General features: G+C 42.0%; 1 protein-coding gene and 1 long non-coding RNA gene across 6 annotated transcripts in view; one reads left to right on the plus strand and one right to left on the minus strand.

Annotated features, from left to right (window-relative positions):
• stard13b (StAR related lipid transfer domain containing 13b) overlaps nt 1-17,999 on the minus strand; it is a 458,491-nt gene that overhangs the window by 363,044 nt on the left and 77,448 nt on the right. The gene's annotated exons all lie outside the window — the stretch shown is intronic.
• LOC134349665 (uncharacterized) lies at nt 2,580-9,176 on the plus strand. The gene is made up of 3 exons (XR_010018746.1): nt 2,580-2,921; nt 5,058-5,235; nt 8,849-9,176. It is a non-coding gene; the product is annotated as an uncharacterized LOC134349665 (long non-coding RNA).

Genomic DNA, 17,999 nt, shown 5'->3' on the forward strand with positions numbered 1-17,999 from the left:
GGGGGGGGTCATGAGTCCCGGCCCTATGTCCTGTACGCAAGGAGGGGTCCCGGCTCTCTGTTCTGTGTATGTGTCCATGGTTCCATGTACCTGCTCTCCCGAGACTGAGGCTCTGTGTTCCCATGTTCCTCCTCTCCCTAGCCCATGTCATGTCCATGCCTGGTTCTGGGGTCTGAGCCCGAGGCAAGATCCAGGTACTGGGTCCTTGCCCAATCTCTGGCTTGGAGTCCATACCCTAGCCTCTTCATGTCTCCTCTAGTTCTGGGAGCCAATTCCGAGTCCAAGCCCAGACCCTTGTCCCAGCCTAGTCGTAATCCTGAGTCCTTGTCCAGTTTGCTATTTCCTGCTCCTGCCTTGCTCTCCTGGTATTGAACAATAAACTAAATCTAAGTAACCTCACAAGATGTGTCTTGCATTTGGGTCCACCCTTGCTCCCAATGCCCCCGCCATTGTGACAGGGGGAGGGTGGGAAGGAGAAGGCTGGTAGGTGCCAGGTGAAGAACCAGTAATTTGAAAGACAAAGGGGTGGGGGAGGACAAGCCGGGAGGTGACAGGCAGGAAAGGTGAAGAAGGAATAGGGAAAACACAACGGGTAGTAGAAGGAGGCAGAACCATGAGTTCCTCCAGCGTGTTGTGAGTATTGGTGGCAGAATACAGGAGCAAGGTAGATCAGCTGGTTGAGTGGTGTTGTAACAACAACCTTGCACTCAACAACAATTATAACCAAGGAAGTGATTGTGGACTTAAGGAAGGGGGAGCTGAAGGATCAGAAGTAGAGAGGGCCAGGCTCAAGTTCCTGGGTTTTAACAGCTCAGGGGATCTATCCTGTGCCCAACATATTGATGCACTTACAAGCGAGACATGACAGCAGCTATCTTTTACTAGAAGTATGGGGAGAATTGGTACGTCACCAAAAACATTCCCAAATTTTTACAGATGTACTGTGGAGATCATTCTAACTGGTTGCATCACTGTCTGGTATGGAGGATTGGAAAAAGCTGCAGAAAATTGTAAACTTAGCCAGCTCTGTCACCAGGACACACCCTCTTCTCATTGCTACCATCAAGGAAGAGGTACAGAAGCCTGAAGACATACACTCAACATTTCAGGGACAGCTTCTTCCCCACTGCCATCAGGCTTCTGAATGGACAGTGTCCATGAACTCTCCCTCAGGGTTATTTTCTTCTCTTTTTGCTCCAATTATTAAATTTATATATACAGTATTTCATGGTAATTCATAATTTTTATACCAGTACACATGTACTGCAATGTCCTGCTGCTACAAAACAACAAGCTTCACACCGCTGATAATTAACCTGATTCAGAGGTGTTTCCACAAGTGGTAGTATTGTCACCAGGGGAATATGGTTACAAGATTGGGAGCAGTCATTTAAAACTGAGATGCACAGGAACTTTCCAAGCACTTCTCTACACCTGAGAGTTGTAGGTATTTAAAGAGAAAGTAAATACATTTTTTGAAAGATCAAGGAATTGAGACCAATGGAAACTGGTCCTTTAGAGGAGATGAGGCCTGGGTCTGATCAACCACAATTATCTCGAACAGTGGGGCAGCCTTGAGGAGTGAAGTAGCCTGCTCCAATTTTCTTGTATTTTTGTGTTCTTGCCTGTACTCTATTGTTTAATAAACATTTTATCTTTTCTTTAATGTCAACTTAAATATTGTTTTTCTCTCCTGATTTGCTGAGTCTCTAACATGTTCTGTTTTTATTTCCAGATCTATTGTTTGTATCTTGTTTCTTTAACTGTGTTTGCAATTAGTCTTTAACTCCTTACTAGAAAACTTCCTCACTAGTTCACTTCTCCCTGCATGGCACCAGCGCTTTTCGCTGTTCTGTTACTTGTTCAATTTAAACACTGAAATTACGGGGTGTCGAGATCTGAGGCGAGAGCCGATTTCTCTCACTCTCCACTAGTCACTCCTCTCTCCATGGCACTGAGGCTATGAAGACTACTCCAGCTCCTGTGCTCTGTGCCTGCTAATATGATGAACTGATCAGTGAGGATCAGCGGCAATGGATCTGTGTACTCAGTTTTGGTTTGCAATGTTGTTGTTTGCTTCAATTGTTTGCATGATTTGTCTTTTTTTTGGGTGTTGGTCTTTTATTTATTTTTACTTGGGTTCTTTCGGGTTTCTTGCTTTGTAGCTACCTGTCAGCGTACAAATCTCAAGGTTGTGTAATTGATACATTCTTTGATAATAAGTGTACTTCGAATCTTTGAAATAAAGAACTTCTGAATTGAATGGGTTTATATCAAACGTTCAAAGCAGCAAAGAGCTTAATTTGAGTTCCTAATTTCACCCCAGTAACACGTGACTGAATAAAAGTCAGGTTTACTTGCTTCTCTGACCTTCCAGCTCGATTCCGAAGCAAGGTACTGAGGAGAATGCATCAGAACAGAAGCCATGACCAAATAAATTATATATGTGTATATATATATGTATTTTATGAATTATCTTGTACAGAGGCGACGATACTTTTTTATTGTTTACTTTTCTTTCTCCCTGATTCTTAAGATTGGACCGGAATAGATCGGCGCTTGAACAATAAAATTGCTGCGCCTTGCAACAGAAGATGGAAGCTTTCGCGAGCACAGAAATATGACCTCATTCTGTATATTTAGCCGAGCTTTTTTATGGCCAAGCAGCAGATTCGGTCCAGAAAACAAATGCTTCTTCCAGCCACAGCGTAGCTGCAGCGCCACTGTGTGGCGAAAAGTGGCAATGCAAGTCGCGTCTCCCCACATACCGGTTCAAACTGAATTCATTTGGTATGGAAAGACGAAATTTAAGAAAAGCGTTTTCAGTTCGAAAAGTTACCAGCAAGAATCAATAAAAGAGGAGCAAGTGGAAGAAGCAGCGATATTGTAATGATTTGCATTACAATTACACCTAAACACTGGTCAGTTTCGACTTATTCTTAATTCAAAACATGACACATTAGAGCAAGTTCTTTGTCTTATTATAGTTAAGAATAAGATAATTTATAAAATAATTAATAAAGCATTAAGGCACAATTGCTTACTTGCAATTTTACAATGATTTTTCAACAGCATCCTATTGGGTAGTATATGTATCAAAATGGTGACTATGATTACAGTACTGGTATCAGTTCTATACCGACAACTGTAATTGTGATCTTTTCCACACACGTTGTACCTGAATGTCTGGCTATAACCTCTCTCCCCCTCCACCCCCACTGCCCCCACCACCACCCACAACCATATCCTGGAGAGGAGTTCTCTCTCTGAACTTCCTGATACTCTGCCTCAGCAGAAATTGTCACTTTTGTGGTTACCAGCAAATAAAACAAGGGTCCACACTGTGCTTTCAGGAATGCCCAAGTTCGTAATTACTGCAAACATACAGAAATTTCAGTATTTTTATTACCAAAATGCTCAGAACAGGAAAGTAAAATATCTGTCATGATTTGAGGAAAATACTAGAGATACTTAGTAGGCAGCATCAGAATGGTAAAGACCCTGACTTGGACCACTAGGTAGGTGAGGTGTGCTACAGCTAGGAGCTATTAAATATTACACAAATCAAACATTGTTAAATCTAGGAAGCTTTCTGTGTTTGAAAACTCTCCAACACTTGCAGAGGAGAATTTCTGGAACCATGCCAATGTATCCATTTGAAAAAATAAAAACAATCCCAAACACCATCATGTGACTTCTATTTTAAGCAGAGGAGGCCAATGGCTCATCTTTAGTAACACGGTGCCTGACCATTGAAGCATTTGTGTGCAACAGCTAAAGGAAGGCATAATCATTGCTTTGGCAATCTTTTTTCAGGTTCCTGTCACATATATCCTTGTATCCATCTCGCCTCAGTGTTCTTACCCGTCATTTTCAGATATGGGACTGTGGTCTTGTATGAAATTTAGATGGTCATAAAGCTAAATTTGATACCGCTACAAACTAGAGAGTGGCCACTGAGTATATGTCCATGATCTTCTGCTGCTGTAGCCCATCCCCTTCAAAGTTTGACATATTGTGCATTCAGAGATCTTCTTATGCACGCCACATTTGTAACATGTAGTTATTTGAATTACTGTTGCCTTCCTGTCAGCTTGAACCAATGATCGGTGGCCCATGGTTGTATAATTAACCCATGTCCATTGTTGTAACGTCGGCAGCACGCCATCTTCATACTGCCAACTCACTGGAATCATTCTGGTGCCCATACCAATCCCATCATTCCCTGGCATCAATGTCATGAGTGGCCAATGTCAGTTGAAACCAAAATAAGAATAGAAAATGCTAGATACACTCACAAGGCCAGGCAGCATCTGAGGGGAGAGAAAGTGCATTACTTTTTTAAGAATCAGTATCAGGTTTATTATCACTGGCATGTGTTGTGAAATTTGTTAACTTAGCAACAGCAGTTTAATGCAATACATAATATAGAAGAAAAAATAAATAAGTAAATAAATTACATTATATGTATATTGAATAGATTAAAAGTCATGCAAAAACAGAAATAATATATATTAAAAAAGTGAGGTAGTGTTCATGGGTTCAATGTCCATTTAGAAATTGGATGACAGAGGGGAAGAAACTGTTCCTGAATCGCTGAGTGTGTGCCTTCAGGCTTCTGTATCTCCCACCTGATGGTAACACTGAGAAAAGGGCATGCCCTGGGTACTGGAGGTCCTTAATAATGGACGCTGCCTTTCTGAGACACTGCTCCTTGAAGATGTCCTGGGTACTTTGTAGGCTAGTACCCAAGGTGGAGCTGACTAAATTTATGACCCTCTGCAGCTTCTTTCGGTCCTGTACGGTAGCCACCATTCCCCCCCGCATATCAGGCAGTGATGCAGTCTGAAAGAATGCCCTCCATGCTACATGTATAGAAGTTTTGAGTAGATATCTTTTCATCAGAACAGATGACGGGATATGTGTGATAGCACACAGAGACTTGATTTTCCACTTTTTCTGTTATTACGATGACTTCTTTATCTATAACATTGACTCCTTCTCTCCACAGTGATGCTACATGCCCTGATGATTTGTTTCCTGTTTTTTTTGTTCAGGATTTCCAGCATTTGCAGGTTTTTGGTGCATTGGGCAGAGTGGTAGAGAGCTGAAGTTCAACGCAAAGCAGCACAAAGGAGCTCCACACCTACCACAAAGCTTTGTGCAGTCTTCCACCCTGGAAGTGCTGACTCATTTCAGTTGAACACTTCTGGAGAAGGTGGCAGCCCCCACCCGGTGAGTAAAAATTATAACAGGAACTCAGATCAATGTCTTTAAGACACCTCTCAGTGGCAGAAATGTCATTGTGGGGTTGTTACAGTGGCTGCATGAAGCACAAGCATGGTACATTAGGGATGTTTAATAAACTCTTAGATAGGCACATGGCTGATAGAAAAAAATGGAGGGCTATGTGAAAGACAACCTCGGATATGCAGACGATACTTCTCTAATGGCTGAAAGTGAGGAGCATCTGAGGAAGCTTCTAAGCAAAGTGAAAGAAGAAAGTGCAAAAGCTGGCTTGTTGCTCAATGTTAAGAAAACTGAGATTATGTCAACCAGCCCTGTTAACTCTGTGACAATAAATGGAAAGGAAGTGGAAACAGTGACGGATTTTGTCTTCCTCGGTTCAAAGATTGCTATATCAGGTAACTGCAGCCACAAAATTAAACAGTGTTTGCTTCTGAGGAGAGCAGCAGTGGCAAATTTGGACAAAATACTGACGAGCAGAGACATAACATTGTCTACAACGGTCCATATAGTCCAGTCTACGGTATTTCCAGTTGTGGTGTATGTCTGTGAGAGCTGGACTATCAGTAAGACTGAATACAAAAGAATTCAGAATACAGAAGATGCTGCAGGGAAGCATTAAAAGAGTTCATTGGACAGCAAGAAGATCCAACAGGTCAATACTTGAAGAAATACAGCCAGACTGCTTGACTCACTTGGAGGCTTGATTATGAGACAAAAGTTCAAATATTTTGGCCACATCATGAGAAGACAGGATTCCTTGGAGAAGATTCTCATGATGGGTAAAACAGAAGGTAAGAGAGGACGACAGAGGCTACGATAGATATTACTAAGACAATGCGCATGACCTTGGGGGATCTTAGAGAGGCAGCTCCCAGACAGCCTGGTGTGCGGGAGTCCGTGAGGTCATGAAGAATCAGACTGGACTTAATGACCGAACAACAACAAATGTGAAAGAGAAGAGTCAGATTGATGTTAGAGTTAAGGTCACGGGCCAAAGGGCCTGTACTGTGCTGTAATGTTCAACATCCTGTGTTCAAGCCTACAGTTCTCTCTCAGGAAGACAGCATCTGATCTTGCACCCTGGCCCCAATGCCAGTTTTCTCACAGGAAAGTGAAAACAAAACCAAAACTGGAGGAAATCTGAAATAAAAACTCAGCCTATCCACTCTCTCTCTTTATGATGGAAACATTCCATCCACCCAGTTTATAAAATAAAAGCAGAAAATTCTCATTCACTGGGCCACCAAAAGAGGTCTGCCTCCTCACACTGCTTGCTGCATGGCCGGTGACAAGAGTGAACCCCAAAAGATGGTGATGTTGTGCTTCTTCTCCTTCTGGTGGACCCACTGAATTGGTTTTGTGGGGTCCTTGGTGGGTGGCTGACTGAACCAATTTGCGATTTCCATATCATTCAGAGCTGGGCAGGTGATGGCTGATAGCGAAGGATGGTGGGTAGTCTGTGAACTGAAAAATGGCGTCACCGATAGACAAGGTGGCGAAGAAGGCATGTGTGGCACGTTGGCCTTCATCAGTCAGGGCAATGAGTGTGGAAGTTGGGATACTGTGTTGCAGCTGTACAGGACGTTGGTGAGGCCACATTTGGAATATTGTGCTTAGTTTTGCTCACCCCGCTGTGGGGAAGATGCCATTAATCTGGGACTAGGGCTGAAAAGATTCACAAGGATTTTTTGGGACTCGAGGAACTGAGTTATAAAGAGATGTTGAGCAGTCTGGGACTTTATTCATCGGAGCGTGAAAGAATGTGAGGTGGTCTTACAGAGGTGTATAAAACCATGAAGAAGATAGAAATGTACATAGTCTTTTTCCCAGGGTTGGCGAATCAAGAACTAGAAGGCAGAAGGCGAGAAGGGAGAATCTGATAAGCAACTTCAGGGCAATCTTCTCACCCAGAGGGTGGTCTGCCTATTGAATAAGTAATTGAGACAGATACATTAACAACATTTAAAATACACTTGAACAGGTATATGGATGAGAAAGGTTAAGAAGGATAAAGCCAAACAAGGACATATAGGACTAGCTTAGATGGACGTCTTGGTCATTGTGAATCAGTTGGACTGAAGAGCCGGTTTCTGTGTTGTATGACTCCACGAATCTACAGAATAAGTGGTGTCCTCCTTTCACTGTTTACACACAGCTGCCGAATGTTCCAGACACACGGCCACAAGACTCTCAATACCATCTCAAATGCTCCTTTTCCGCTTTGGGTGTCACGGCCCAGGGATTCCCAAGGGCCTTTGGGGATGCAATATTTCTTGAAAAAGGCTTGGAGTACATGCCTGTATCATTTCCTTTACCACCTAGTAATCTCATTACAGAGCTAGGAGCTGATTGTTTGTTTCTGGAGGATGGGATCAGGCATATGAGTGATATGTCCTGCCCCACCTAGCCAAATGAGTGTGATTCATTTCTCAGTAATAGGTCACGCATTGTTTCTTGCCGAGTTTCCTTGCTATTCCCTGACAGATGTAGCCGTCTCTCAACCCTTCATATTCTCCTCCCTATTCCAGTAACTTGTCCTACCCTGCTCATAATTTGCTTATTCTAGCATTCTGCAAATGCACCCATGTCTGAAGAGATGGCTGATATACTTCTTAAAGTCATCATAAAGTTCTTCAGCACCATTCAAACCACTCCCTAAAGACTATTGCAAACTAAACTAAATAAAGAAAACAGCACTAACCTCTTGTTAAATCAGAGCAAGAGCCAGAACAAATCATCCAGCAGCTATCTGTCATCAGCCAATATTTCCTTTGGTGAGAGGTTCTTCCTGCTACAAAACATACGCTCAACCATGCAAGGGTATTGGTGGGAGTGGGAGCTCTAAAGTGACAGCTCTGTTGCCAAAACATTGCAGTATGATTGATGCATGTACTGCATATTCTGCATTTTTCTGACAGATGTTCACTGATCACAACATAACACCCTTTTGCCAACAAACCATTGAGTGTAGTTTGCCTCTAAAGGGTGCAGGGGACTCTGGATACCTCTTTGGAGCAATACTGCACTCAGATATTTCACTGGAGTTAGTGCAGGAAAGTGGAACGGAGGCAGAGTGGGCATAGGGTCTGATTGGGGTAATATTAATTGTACTTCTTTTGTTCTCATGATGTCACAAATAATCAGGCACAGCCTCAGAATGGTTTGTCCCTCAGAACAGAAATGAGGAGGGATTTCTTTAGCTAGAGGGTGGTGAATCCATGGAATTCTTTGCTACAGACATCTGTGGGGGCCAAGTCATTGGGTATACAGTATTTAAAGCCTAGGTTGATAGGTTCTTGATTTGTAAGCGTGCCGAAGATTACGGGGAGATTGCAGGAGGATGGGGTTGAAAGGGAAAATAAATCAGCCATGATGAGATGATGGAGCGAACCTGATGGGACAATTGGCCTACTTCTGCTCTATGTCTTATGGTCTTATAACTAATGTGAATAATGTCAGACTTTTCTTATCATATCAGAATTAATTATACAAAACCAGGTCACAATACATCAGTCTTCCTGTACGTAAAATTTTCACATAATAACTTGAGGTTATCAGTTGAATAGTTAATTCATTGTATTTTTTTCTTTGTTTTCAGAACAAGACTTAATGCACAACCTGTACAAATCAGAAAAATCTGATAACCTGTCTCTAATACGTCTCTCCTCATACACGTATCTCCACCACAATTTTTCTACTTGATAGCAAGATACAATGCCTTAAAGTTTTTTGTTTTAGGTTTTATTGCTTGTGATGGCAACTTCCACAACATTTCAGCTCTGGACACGACCAGCAAAATTGTACATGCTTTGCCACATGATAAATAAAATAAATCAAACCGATTCTGAACAAAGCCAGTTGGTAATAAATTGTAGATAATTGAAATAAAGCAGCTAAAAATAGATGATTGTATGTGATCCGGAAGAAAACCTTCAGCATGCTTAAATTTTAATATTATTTTCTAATTGCCTGAAAAAGGCAATCTTATGGTCTCCCTTTTTTAGGTAGCAAAGAGGAAACACGCATTCCATCATTGTCATGTTTGTGGTTATACGTGAGCTGTATGAGTGAATGCTTCCAATTGTTTCTATATCTCCAAAACATAACTACCATAAAATCCTTCATGTAGCCATCAGACCAAAGCTTTCAGGTTTACAGAATAAACATAAGGAACATAAGAAATAGGAGCAGGAGTAGGCCATCCGGTCCTTTGAACCTGCTCCGCCAATAGTAAGATCATGGCTGATCTGGCCATGGACTCATCTCCACCTACCTGCCTTTTCCCCTTAATTCTTAATTCCCCTACTAATCATATCTGATGTTTCTTCAGCAGAATTCATCTTGAACTATTGACACGACAGCATGTTTGATTAGCAAAGTGCTTCATATCACAGGGAAAATCAGACATGAAGTATCAAGTCTGGAAAAAGGATAGAGAAATTGGACAAAGGCCTGCTTGAAGGTAGGGATGGTAAATAAATGAATACTTCCCCATTCGGGTAAGTGTGAGGCATTGCACTTTGTGAAGGGAAAGTACACATTTATTGTGAGGAGCCTTAACAGTAATGATGTACAGAGGGATCCTGGGGTTCAAGACCATAGCTCTATAAAAGTGGCCATACAAGACGATAGGGTGGTAAAAATGTTGTATGGCATGCTTGCTTCACTAGTAGAGGCATTGTGTCCAAAAGTCAGGAAGTTATGTTGCAGCTTTATCAACCTCTGGTTAGGCTGCATCTGGAATTTTGCATTCAACTCTGGTTGGCCAGTGTAGGAAGGAAGTGGAAGCTCTGGAGAAGGCGCAGAAGTGATTTACCAGGATGTTGTCCTACAGGGAGGGCATGTCCTATAAGGAGAGGTTGGACAAATTAGGGTTGTTTTCTCTGGAGTGGAGGAGGTTAAGAGGGCAGGCATTTAAGGTGAGTGAGGGGAAAATTCAAAAGAGATGTGGGGGGGAAAGTTTTGTTTAAAGAGAGTGGGCACTGACTGAAATGTGCTGCCAGGTGTAGCGGTGGAGGCAGATACGATGGAGTCATTTAAGAGGATCTTAGAAAGGGACACGAATATGCACAGAGTGGGTAGAAGGATATGGACCATGTACAGGCAGAGACAATAATTTTAATTAGGTATCATTAGCCTAATTAGTTTGACTTAACTGAAGGCTCTGCTCCTGTGCGGTACTGGTCTCCGTTCTGTGGAGAAGCTCATGGATGCTAGGGAGTTCAGGGAAGAGAACAGTGATGTCTTGAAACATATCCATATGACAACAAAAAGAGTTTTGGCAGTCTTGAGGTGCCTAAAGCTGGATAATCAGAGGACCTGACCAAGTGTTCCCTGGGATATTAAGGAAGCAAGGGGAGAAATTGTTGTATTCCTGGCAGTGCTTTTTGTACCCTCCTTGACCATGGGGGGGGGGTACTGGAAGACTGGAAAGAAGATAAACGTTGCCTTTATTTAAGGACAAGCTAGGAAATGAACCTGAAATCAGCAGTGGGTAAGCTACTAAAGGGGATTCTGAGAGACAGGGTCTATATGTATTGGAAAGATGAAACCAATCAGGGTAATCAGCATAGCAATGGGTGGGAAATCAAGTCTCATGCATTTACTTATTGAAGAGGTGATCAAGTGTATTCCAAAGAGTAGGGGCGGTCATTGTCTAAGAAGATTTTAAGAAAGCCCTTGACAAGGTTTTGTATTGGAGACTGGTCCGGAAGTTGAGGTCATATGGGATCCAAGGTGTACCAGCCAACTGGATACAAAACTGGCAAGGTGAAAGATGTTAGTGGAGGGTTGTTTATCAGATTGCAGGCTTCTGTCCAGCGGTGTGCTACAGGGATTAGTGCTTCGTGCTGAGGCCCCTGCTGCTTGTTTTATACATTAACCATTTGGATGAGAATGTAGGCAGCAGGATTAGTAAACTGCAGATGACACCAAAGTTGGTAGTGTGGTAGACAAGAAGAGGGCTGTATAATGTTACCACAGGATCTAGATCAACAGAAAAACTGAGCAAAAGAACAGCAGATGGAATTTAATTTAGAGGACTGTGAAGTGGTGCACCTTGGCAGCACTTATACTGAACATGAAACTGCCTTGGGGAACAGAGAGGCCTAGGAGAAAATGGAGAAAAGATTTCAATCTACATGTCAGCTACAGCTACAGTACAATCTTGTAAATATTACTATGGTAACAAGGAATAGTGCTAGACGGACCCGAGTCTGGGAAGGCCACATGGCTTAGGTAGTTGGAGGATGGGGTGGAAAGGTTGAGGGGGGTGTTGTGAAGGGGCTTAGAACTATTATTATAGTTTGTTTGGAAGCAGTGGGTTAGCTTTTTTTCTAAAAGAATGAAATCAGTCTGGGTTGCATCTAAATCAAAAACTGCTGTGGTAATTTAAGATTATCTCTTGAGATAGTGAGGCTTACCATAAAACTAATGTGACCAGCAAGTCAAGCACTCATTTTTTTCTTAGAGGTAATAGGTCAAGGAGCTTAATCCAAATAACAATTACAGGGATGACAAGAGAGAATTAACTTAGGTTTTCACTGAACTCTAGAATTCCCAGGTAAAAATTTAATCATTACAGTAATGAGATTCTTACTACTAAATAAGCACATACTGTATGTCCTAATATAAGTAGATTGAGACACTTCAAAAATAAAATAAAGTGCACATAAACCAGTTTTCAATTAAACTGGCCCCAATATTGGGGAACTGTCAGAGGATCTGTCATTGTGACACATACCTCTCTCTAAGAAGGAGGGGGAAAAGGGCAGGAAATTATAGATCAGTTAGCCTGATTTCACTTGTTGGAAAGATGTTAGAGTCCTTATTAAAGTGTTGGGGTACTTGGAGGTACACAGCAAAATCAGCCAAAGTCAACATTGTTTCCTTATGGGGAAATCTTGCCTGACAAATCTGTTGGAATTCTTTGACGAAATAACAGGCAGGATAGACAAAGGTGAGTCAATGCGTGTTTTTTACATGGGTTTTAAGAAGGCCTTTTGAAGGCCATCAGTCCTACCAGTGCATGTGAGGCTGTAAACAAGGTAAGAGTCCATGATATTACAGGAAATATACCAGCATGGACAGAAGACTGGCTGACGGACAGAAGGCAGAGCGGAAAAATTGGATGTTCTTTTTGGTTGGCTGCTGGTGTTCTGCAGGGATTGTTGTTGGATCCACCACTTTTCATATTAAATATTAATGATCTAGATGATGGAATTGATGGTTTTGTGGCCAGGTTTGTTGATGATACGTAGACAGGTGGAGGCGCAAATAGAGTTGTGAATGTACAGAGTCTGCAGAAGAAATGAGACGAATGGGTAAAGTGGCAGATGGAATACAGCATCGGGAAGTGTGTGGTCATGCATTTTGGTAGAAGGTTTATTTTCTAAATGGGAGAAATTTCAAGAATCGGAGGTGCAAAGGGTCTTGGGGGTGTTAGTGCAGGACTCTCTAAAGATTCATTTGTGGGTTAAGGATAGCAAATGCAATGTTAGCATTCACTTCAAGATGACTAGAATATAAAAGCAAGATTATAATGCTGAGACTTTATAAGGCATTGGTCAGACCATGTTTGGAGTATTGTGAGCAGTCTGGGGCTCCATGTCTAATAAAGAATATGCAGACATGAGAGTGGGTCCAGAGGAGGTTTACAAGAATGATCTGGGAATGAAAGGGTTAACATATGAGGAGCATTTGATGGCTCTGGGGCTGTACTTACTGGAGCTAAGAAGAATGAGGAAAAATCTCATTGAAACCTGCAGAATATTGAAAGGCCTAGACAGAGTAGATGTGGAGACGATGTTTCCAATGGTGGGAGAGTAGACGACTATAAGACACAGCCTCAAAATTGAAGGCCATCCTCTTAGAATAGGACGAGGAGGAATTTCTTTAGCCAGAGGTGGCAAATCTGTGGAATTCATCACCACAAATGGCTGTGGAGGCAGGTCACTGGGTATATTTAAAATGGCAAAGGCAGAGAATGGGATTGTGAGGGAAAATAAATCAGCCATGATAGAATGGAGGAGCAGACTTGATGTGCCAAATAGCCTAATTCTGTTTTTATATCTTATGGTTTTATAGTTTTATGGTTAACTAACATTATACTATGTAAAATACATCAACTTCCTATTCTGTAACTTTGAGAGTCTTAATGTCAATACATCCCAGACGCTATATGTTGCAATCCATGAAGTGAGACCATTACCAATGTTTTACAACAGTCTAGAATTCCCAGATCAAAATCTACTCATTTTATTAATCGGAATTTGACCATCAAATAAACACATCAACTACAGTTTTAAAAGGTTGAAAACTTTTTAGGCTAAAAGGATGTGTTCATGTCCTGCATTTGGCTTTACACTGGCTGGAACTTTCTTGAGAAAAGTCAGTAGTTACTGCTTGTTATGTAGAGTAATGTTGGAGGCACTATAGACTACAGATATCATTACCTGCACAGAAAAGTCACTCCCACTCTATCACTGGGCAACAGGCAACATTTCAGTACAGGCTCATGGAGTTCATTGTGGGAGTCTAAGTTTGCATTTCATCCTGAAATTATGCATGACTCCCACACCCATGCTGGGTAAGAGAAGACACAATTAACATTTTCCTCAGCTAACAATTTATTCATGTGAAAAGTAACACATTTAGAAAATACCTTTTAAATCATTTTACAATTTTTAAACTTCTAATCTCAGAGACTTTATAAACATTCCAAATATTTTAATGGATAGGCAGACTTTGACAGAACCAGATAAAGACAGGTGATCTGGAAAAGCCAGCTCTCACTGTTTCTCTTTCATTAGGTATTCGTGTTTGGCCACTGCAAGAAATTCCATCGTAAAGCTGGCTGTCCTTTTACTGCACTCTCCTTCCCACCATAGGGTCCTCTAAGCAACTTCTGCAGTATCCTGCTGGGAGGAAAGCTGAAAGTAAATCTGATTTGAAAGTGGGAGGGCGAGGGGGGAGATCCAAAATGATAGGAGAAGACGGGAGGGGGAGGGATGGAGCCAAGAGCTGGACAGGTGATTGGCAAAAGGGATATGAGAGGATCATGGCAGAGGAGGCCTAGGGAGAAAGAAAGGTGGGGGTGAAGCCCAGAGGATGGGCAAGGAGTATAGTGAGAGGGACAGAGGGAGAAAAAGGAGAGAGAGAAAAAGAATATATATATAATAAATGAATAAAGGAGGAAGTGTAAGGGCATGTGTAGCACTTTTTCCGCTTACAAGGATAAGTGCCAGGAGGGAGATTGGTGGGGCCTCACTACCTCCCTTTCCACCATTCAGGGCCCCAGACAGTCCTTCCGGGTGAGGCGACACTTCACCTGTGAGTCGGCTGGGGTGATATACTCCGTCCGGTGCTCCCGATGCGACCTTCTATATGTTGGCGAGACCCGACGCAGACTGGGAGACCATTTCGCTGAACACCTACGCTCTGTCCGCCAGAGAAAGCTGGATCTCCCAGCAGCCACACATTTTAATTCCACGTCCCATCCCCATTCTGATATGTCTATCCATGGCCTCTTCTACTGTCAAGATGAAGCCACACTCAGTTTGGAGGAACAACACCTTATATTCCATCTGGGTAGCCTCCAACCTGATGGCATGAACATTGACTTCTCTAACTTCCGTTAGTGCCCCTCCTCTCCCTCGTACCCAATCTGTTATTTATTTATTATTATTTTATATATATATATATTCTTTTTCTCTCTCTCCTTTTTCTTCCTCTGTCCCTCTCACTATACTCCTTGCCCATCCTCTGGGCTTCACCCCCCCCCCCACTTTCTTTCTCCCTAGGCCTCCTGTCCCATGATCCTCTCATATCCCTTTTGCCAATCACCTGTCCAGCTCTTAGCTCCATCCCTCCCCCCTCCTGTCTTCTCCTATCACTTTGGATCTCCCCCTCCCCCTCCCACTTTCAAATCTCTTACTAGCTCTTCTTTCAGTTAGTCCTGACAAAGGGTCTCGGCCTGAAACGTTGACTGCACCTCTTCCTAGAGATGCTGCTTGGCCTGCTGTGTTCACCAGCAACTTTTATGTGTGTTGCTTGAAATTCCAGCATCTGCAGATTTCCTCGTGTTTGCGTAAGTAAATCTGATCGATTTTTTTTTGAAGATCAGTTCAATTACCTCCAGGAGACTGATCTACTAATCCAGTTGATAAAAGCTTAAAAGCACCTACCAACCTTGCTTCAATAACTTTTAACTCTATTAGCTAACTAGAATCACTTCTGTAATTGTCATGTTTCCTTTCCTCAGTATTTTGGGAAACACTCTTACACATTTCTAGTATATTTTATTTCAAAAGCATGCTGTATGAAATCCTCCTGACTGAATAAGTTGAAAAGTAATGAATCGTAATTGAAATAATTAATCGTAATTAAAAAAAATTAACTTCTCATTTGGGCTCTTTATTCATCTTGACCAATACAACAAAATCACCCTTTAATCTTCTACATTGTAGGGTTTATACAGCTAGTCTAGGTAACCCGTATTTAACTCTTTTAGACCCAGTTGCATTCTGCTGAAACACACTTGCTAAGATACTGTGACCAGAATTGAAACTACAATATTAACAGAGTCTGTGCAACTGCAAGGCAAATTCTACCATTTTGCAGTCCAGACAAAAACACACATTCTATTAGCCTTTTTAATTATACCTTAGACCTGTCTACTAATTCAAAGTAATGTTTCTCCCTGGTCTATTAAACTTCTCTGTTCATCCCAGCTTGCAGCCACTTAAAAATCACTTGGACCTCTTTTCCCAAAACGAATGACCTCTTAGTTTCCCCCAATGAATTCCATTTTGAATGAATGACATTCAAAACAAAGAAAAATCTGAGGGATTTCAGATAATTGAATATTTATGTAGGCTGGCGTAGGATTGGGAATTAGAAACAATATGAATATATCCTGGGAAATATTTGACATTTACGATGGAAAAAAATTGTTTTCAAAGCGCAGTTAAACATCCCTTGTAGCATGGCTTTCTGAAGGGCAGGACATGTCTTTCAAACTTAATTGAGTTTTTGCGAAAGTGAGGAAATTGATTAAGACTATAAGACCAATAGTAGAATTTGGCCATTCGACCCATTGAGTCTGCTCCGCCATTTCACCATGGCTGATCCATTTCCCTCTCAAGCCTATTCTCCTGCCTTATCCCATAACCTTTCACACCCTGACTTATCAAGAACCTATCAATTTCCAACTTAAATGCACCCACTGACCTGGCCTCTACAGCTGCCTGTAGCAATGAATTCCACAAATTCATCACCCTCCAGCTAAACAAATTTCTGCTCACCTGTGTTCTAACTGGACATCCGTCTATCTTGAAGCTGCGCACTCTGGTCTGGACTCCCCTACCAAAAGAAACATCCTCTTCACATCCACTGTATCTAGGCTTTTCAACATTTGATAAGTTACAATGAGGTCCATCTTCATTCTTCTAAATTCCAGTGCGTACCAGCTTAGAGCCTTCAATTGCTGTTCATATGATAACCCTTTCACTCCCAGAAATGAAGGTAGAGCCGTGAGTGTTGTCTACATGGACTTTAGTAAGGCATTTGACAAGGTCCCTCATGGAAGGCTGAACCAGACGATTAAGATGCACAGAACCCATAAGTAATTTTATTTACAATTGGACATATAAGACATTAGACAGCACTGGAGGGCATTCTGATTAGGGGTCTGTGACTAGTAGTGTTCTACAGGGACTGGTGTTGGGATCTCTGTTGTTTGTGATATACTTAAATAACTTGGATGAAAATGCAGATGAGTGGGTTAGTAAACTTGCAGACAACATAAAGATTGGTAGAGTCATTGACAGGGCTGTCACAGAATAAAGCAAAATATGGATCTGGTAGACATGACAATTAACACCAACCTGTAGAGTCAGAGGAGCCAACACACTTGACCACTGTTATACCATTGCTTACTGTGCCATCCCACGCCCACAGTTTTGAAAGTCCAAACAGCTAGCTGAACTTCTATTTCCAGCGTATAGGCAGAGACGGAAGGCCACAGGGACCAGTGGTGAAGATCAAGAACGTATGGTCAAGGGAGGTGGAGGAGAGCCTACAGGACTGCATTGAATCCGTGGACTGGACAATATTCAGGAATTCATTTTTGAATCTGAACGAATACGTCAAGTTGTCACCGACTTCATCAAAACCTGTGAGTATGAGTGTGTGCTTTCGGGAATGTACCAGACATATGCAAATTAAAAGCCACAGATGAACCAGGTGATTTGTAGTCTACTGAAGGCTAGATTTGTGGCATTCAAGATTGGTGATCCAGAACTATACAAGAGGTCCAGGTATGACTTACAGAAGGCTATTTTAAGGGTAAGAGAACTATTCTGATTGAGGTTAGTGATGAAATCAAATGCACATTATCTCTGGCGGGGTTTGCAGGCCATTACGTCCTACAAGGAGAAATGTAACATCATTAATAGCTGTGCTGCTGTTCTCCAGGTGAGCTCAACACCTTTTATGCATGTTTTGAAAGCAAGAATAAAACTACACCTGTACAAATCCCTGCAGCATCTGACGGCCTAGTGATCTCTGTCTTGGAGGCCAATGTTGGAACATCCTTCAACAGGATGAACCCGTACAAGGCGTCTGGCTCTGATGGTGTACCTGATAGGGTTCTGAAAACCTGTGCCAACCAACTGGCTAGAATCTTCAAAGACATCTTCAGTCTCTCACTGCTGCAGTCGGGGGTTCCCACCTGCTTCAAAAGGGCAACA

Source organism: Mobula hypostoma, chromosome 7 (assembly GCF_963921235.1).
Source record: "Mobula hypostoma chromosome 7, sMobHyp1.1, whole genome shotgun sequence".
NCBI classification, from domain to species: Eukaryota; Metazoa; Chordata; class Chondrichthyes; order Myliobatiformes; family Myliobatidae; genus Mobula; species Mobula hypostoma.